Raw genomic sequence first — 6,664 nt, 5'->3', positions numbered from 1 at the left:
AAGAGAGATAGAGTTCCTTTCTGATAGATTTCTTTCTCTTATCTGATAAGAGAAAAAATCTATCAGAAAGGAACTCTATCTCTCTTAAAAAATATCTTTTGATCAGCATGAAAAATGCGCAACCGGTAAAAACAACTTTCACCTAATTAAATACACTCTCCCTTACTTAAATTATTTTGTCTGCATTTTCTTCATTTCCTTTTTTTATATATCACAACTCGTGTTCCACATCTCCTTTTTTTAAATATATATATATATATATATATATATATATATATATATATATAATTATATATATATATAATATATATATATATATATATATATATATATATAATTATATATATTATATAATTATATATATATATAGAAATATAATAAAAGGCTCCCAAATAAGGAAGCTTAGTGCTAGAGACACAAAGAGGGCTAAATTCGTAGAGAGAGTGAAATCAAAAACTTTTACCATTAACGATATATCCCGGACTGATCAGTTTCTGCCTCTTTCTAGCAAAACAGACAGAATATGTTTGCCAAGGCAAGGTTTGTCAGTGGGACCTTCCTAATTCTGATCAGTCCGGGATATATCGTTAATGGTAAATGTTTTTGATTTTCATTCTCTCCATGAATGTATCCCTCTTTGTGTCTCTAGCACTAAGCTTCCTTATTTGGGAGCATTTTATTGTATTTGTATATTAATAATATTTTGTCTAATGACGAATTCGTCTTTTGTGCTAGGCTACTGGTAATAATAACCTATGTTATTACCCTTTTTGATTATGTTCGCATAATTATATATATATATATATATATATATATATATATATATATATATATATGTGTGTGTGTGTGTGGTGTGTGTGTGTGTGTGTGTATAAAGTGTGAAAATGTAACACATGAAACGTCTTAAGAAGGCGCTCAGAGAAGGAAAACTCATGCAGATGTCTACAAACACACACACACACATACAATCACACACCAACAAACAAGCAAATATATACTTATACATTTGTGAGTGCGTAGACATGTGCATGAGTGTATGGTGTATAAAACATATTTAGTATTTACGGTTTTACGTCATAAAGTAGGTGAAAATGCACAATCTTATTTCATGGATGACATTAGCTGAAACACGTGCTCACGCGCACGCACACACACACACACACACACAACTTCTCTATATGTTTTTAATAAACTTTTAAAGTTTTAAAGTTTAAAATTTAAAGTGAATAAATATTCTTTAAATACTGAACTTGTTTCAGCATGTAGAAATCGAATTAAAAAAGAGAAATGGCGAGATTCCAAAATTACAACAATACAATTACAACACATACACACATATATGTATGTATAAATACGTGATTCGTAATCCATCAATTAGGATATTCGGTGGTTTCATGTCTTTCATCTATCCATACTGGCTACAAGAGTGAAAAGTAGAATTTACTACTAGGCAGGAACATTTGGCTATATGCTGCGTTTTCCAGTTCACATATATTCTCTACATACATACACATATACACACATATATACATTTATTCATACATACAAATATGGATACACGCACACAAATATACCTTCATAAAATCACACACTCTCATACGAGCAGATTTCTCGTGTCCAAAGTTCAATTTCCTATTGGTTGTTTTAGTTCCCTGATGATGCTTGTGATGATGAATGAAAAGGCTGAAAATTGCATAAAATAGGCGGTAGAAATAAACGAAGGTAGAAATGCTGGAATGGTCAGTCATTGTTACATTTTGCCTTTTTTCCCCTACGAGATTATATCAACTCATAATAACCAAACTGGTGTGTGTAGTATTTCTATTACTATTGAGAAGCACAAAATTGTTTATAGTAAAACTTATCTTCAGGGTCTTCTATTAATAGTTGTTTTAATGTAACAATATTTCTTAAGTTTCCTATTGCATAAACTATGATTTTATTTCTATAGAATAAATCGAAAACTGTTGTCATTGCAGCAACAGAGGAATACTTATATATTTGGATATAATGTTCCATTTTCGTTGGTTTATTTCTAATAAAGTGCTCAAGGACAGAAAAATTGAATGTCGAATAGCTTAACCCAAATATTCTGCAAAATATGCAACTATACTTTGTAAATCTCTCAGTATAGGTTGATCTCTTATTATTTTTGATATTTCTGTACTTGGATATAAACGTGCTATGACTTACATAATAAACTAAATACCCGCAAAAAAGCCTGCTGAATTATACTAACTGCCCCCAAACTGGGTGCAGTTTTCTTTCTACCAAAGTGGTTTACAAAATAAATATAGCTGTATATTTTAAGTCGACATCAGCGAAAATACCCATCAACCATAATTTTCAAACGAGTACTTAGGTTTTACTTCAAGGTTTAGAGTAGCGGAAAAAATCATTTTAGCGAGAAGGCTGGGTCTATCCAAATTCCCTATAGGTTTTTAATAAACTTTTAAAGTTTTAAACTTCGAAATTTAAAGTGAATAAATATTCTTTAAATACTGAACTCGTTGCAGCATGTAGAAATCGAATTAAAAAGGAGAAAAGACGAGCCTCCAAAATCACAACAATACAATTACAACATTATAACAATAAAGATTCAATTAACTAACACGTGGTATTAGATTCGATCAAAAAAAAAAAAGAATGAAATTTTCTCTGTTTATTTTACTGATTTACAATTTTTTTACCTGCATACATATTTTGTCACATATTTCTTTCCTTTCTACTTTTCATTTCATAGAATACCGAAGGCATTTTCAAAAGTTCAAGCCATTTGTAACACATTCCACGGCGATTATTTCTATTGGCATTACATTGTTTTTCGTTCGAATTTGTTGATTCTATGTAAATACCAGAGGTAAACATTTACCGTACAGCTGTTTGGGTTTCGCAGACGATTCATTGCGTTTAGGAATTAAGGATCGATGAAATGATTTAGATTCCATCTAGAATAAACATATCTCTTTTAAAATATCTAATATCATTTAACACAAGTTCAGCTTTCAATTCCCAGTCGGATATTAATTTGAAATCTCTGATATCACTATTCTAACACCAAACAACTATTGGGTATCTGAATCGAGAAAATAAAAGCATCTTTCGTTTCTCAAGCAAAAGCATGACGACACTTGAGACTAGTTGATAGTTCTTGTATTAATGATATTAATGTAGTAATGAGGAAGAGAGAAATAGAGAGAGAGGAGATATAATTCCCACATAGATTGAATACTAGTTTATAGCAAGAATTAATACAAGGTCTGCAGTTACGTATTAGAATGGATGAGGTGATTAAAGAAAGTGAAATTTTGTTTATATGTAATAGAAATCTTGTGTTATATCTTTATATATAAAAGTGAGGTTGTGTGCTGTCTGTCTCCTACGATTTAGATTCCTAACTACTCCCACAATTTGCGGTGCAGTTTAACCAAAACCGGGTATCTTATAGTCGTGATTCATATCGAGCCCTTCTGGGTATTAGCGCGCGTCTACGATGAGTCTACCATTAAAAAAAAAATTACCATCAATTTTTCCCATTTTTAATGCATTTTTGGCATATATAAGGGAAGTAACTCTCTAAAAAATTATTATTAAATCTCAGAACGTAAAAAGCTACATTAACACCCCCCTTTGTGGTTAGCCATCTCAATATGGCTATTATACTTTACATCTCTAAAAATGCTTATATAGTTATTTCCCTTACAAACCCGAGCAACGCCGGGTGATACTGCTAATCTTATATATATCTGTGTGTGTGCATGTGTGCGCGCGCGTGCACATGGGTCTGTTTGTGTGTATATATATATATACATACATACCTGTATACATATATATATATATATATATATATATGTAATGTTGTATGTATGTGTGTATATATAGCAAGTGCTACGTGGGAGATATATAAGTTAGTCATTCAGAAACACATTAAAATCGTAAAGTTTCACTTAAACATTTATTAGTAATGTAATGTGAGAATGATGGCACATACTATTAAGATCCCCAAATTCTACTACACTACTTAATTCCCGATCCGAATAATTTTATCAAATGTACTCACATAGTAAGGTTTGTCTTGTCAAACTGGAAAACACAACCTTCACCGCTTTGCATAGCGTTATGTTTTGGACTGTTCCTGAAATACTGCTCAGAGAGACATGACATGATATAATATTCTGCGAATTTAGTGTATCTCTACAGCCTGAAACTATTAGTCGAACATGTTAAAACCCTCCGCGTATATGTATGTGTGTGCAAGTGTGTCTGCAGACGTGTTTGGTGATGCAAACAAGAAATTACAACTCAAAGCACGAGTATGTGTGTATGTGTGTGTTAATAGAAAGTGATAGACACACAAGGAGAAAGGAAAAGACAGACAGAGTAACATAAAAAAAATACTAGGTATACAGAATGTAGTCATATGAAATGTTGCGTACATAATGAGACAATGAAATCGAAACTTATTTTGACACTTGCCTTGCATACTTGATTACTTGTGACGAAAACAAGCATACTTGTGTATGTTTATGACCTTACACGGATTCAGAAACACCCGTATGATGAAGTTGTACTATACTCAGTAGAAAACACTGGACAAATGGCTCAGTAGAGAACGCTTTTCAGAAATATTTACAACTTGAATACGAAAAGAAAATAAGAAGAGTAGAGGTCGTATTGTAGATTTTAAAATGTAATGGGAGAGAATTGGTTGAAAGGAACTGTGGGATGACTGAGGGGCAAGTTAGGTAATACAAGACATCAGTTGACGGTTTAAAGGTTAAAAAAAATTGCCTGTAAACATTAGATTTTGAGAAAATGGCTACGTAAGCTAGATCAAAGAGATCTCGCTTCCGTAGCCATTTTTTTGTCTAGAACTTAGTTTTAAAATTCTCGTGCCGTTAGTCAGCCTGCATTGGTTACCACAGAGGAAACTGATAGAGAACAGTATCGCCTAAATTTTGACTTTATTCATTTATTGTTTAGAAAGGAGGGGAAGGTATCTAATGATGTGTATATATACATCCGAAAATATGTTTGTGTATGTATATGCATTTATGTGCCTGCTATGTATATGTATGAGTAATTGTGTGAGTGTGTGTATCTTTTTTTTTATTGATTCGAAAATCTCATGATCATTAACACCAGAGTCATCGCTAAAATTCCAATATTATGGATATTCACATATGACATTATCAACATAACCACCACTAGCTAAGGCGGTACATATTCTTAAACGGGAACGATGCAGAGATTAGCATGGCCTCTGCGCAAGGATTACACGGAAATTCGTGAAGCGTTTCGAACTTTTTAGTTAGGTGCAGGAGTGGCTGTGTGGATCTGGGTTCAGTTCCACTGCGTGGTACTTTGGGCAAGGGTCTTCAACTATAGCCTCGGGCCGACCAAAGCCTTGTGAGTGGATATGGCACATGGAAACTGAAAGAAGCCCGTCGTATATATATATATATGTGTGTGGGTGTGTGTGTGTGACTATGTTTGTTCCCACCATCGCTTGACGACCAATTTTGGTGTGTTCATGTCCCCGTATCTTAGCGGTTCAGCAAAAGAGACCGATAGAATAAGTACCAGGCAGGCTTACGAAGAATAAGTCCTGGGGCCGATGTGTTCGACTAAAGGTGGGGCCCCAGCATGGCAACGGTCAAATGACTGAAACAAATAAAAGAAACTACAAGCATCATCATTTTCACCATCCTCATCATCAGTGTCGTCATCCTCCTCCTCCTCATCATCATCATCATCATCATTGGCATCCTCAGTCGAAATAGCAGGAGCAGCGACAGCAGCAGCCTGAATAGATGTAATAGCAGCATCGATACCACGACCACTGTTATCTATAACACAATCAAAATCGACATCACCTATAGCAACGATTATATTATTGTTGACTAAGTACTCGGAAACTTCAATACATCCTTACTCGCTCATCTTTATCATCAAACAAATGTTAGACATCATAAAATTTTTTTTTTACTGGTCGACATAGCATTTGGATACAGTTGTGTGCGTGTAGTAGTATCTGTGTGTGTAGTTGTATGTGTGTGTATGTGTGTGTCTGAGTGTGTTTGTGTAACTCAGTAAGTTGTGAAGTGTGTACGTGTGGGGATGTACGTGTATTTTAACGTAGATGTAACTATATATATATATATAATTATTTGTCTGAGTGTGTATGTAAGCGTGCGATTCAATAATCTGTTTCTGGGGATTTGTGTGTACAGTTCCCTTTGTGCCTGTGTGAGTTTATACATATATATATATATATTTATATATATATATATGTATATATATATATATATATATGTATATATGTATATATATATATATTTATATATGTATATATATATATATATATATGTATATATATATATTATATATATATATATATATATATGCATGAGTCTACGTTTTGAGTGATGTGTGTTTGTGTGTGTTTTGTGTTTGTTCGCTTGGACAATGTATGTTTAATTTATGTGATACGAAAATACAGAGTTTTGCTAAAATACCATCGCCAAAGCAACCAAGAGAGCAGTAACAATAATAACCGACGTATCAGCTAAAACAACAGAGGCGCTGACAATAGCATAGTGGACAGATCGATGCTTGCCTTTTGTATAGTAATAATTCATGTAGGGTTACACATGATCTATAG

General features: G+C 33.2%; 1 pseudogene; it reads left to right on the top strand.

Moving 5' to 3' along the window:
- Positions 1–5,207: 5,207 nt before the first annotated feature.
- On the top strand, positions 5,208–5,308 carry LOC115216861 (annotated as a pseudogene).
- The last annotated feature ends 1,356 nt before the right edge of the window (positions 5,309–6,664 follow it).

This window comes from Octopus sinensis, linkage group LG10 (genome assembly GCF_006345805.1).
Source record: "Octopus sinensis linkage group LG10, ASM634580v1, whole genome shotgun sequence".
Taxonomy (NCBI): Eukaryota; Metazoa; Mollusca; class Cephalopoda; order Octopoda; family Octopodidae; genus Octopus; species Octopus sinensis.
Note: the sequence above shows the minus strand (reverse complement) of the source record. Positions and strands in the feature narration are given on the sequence as shown.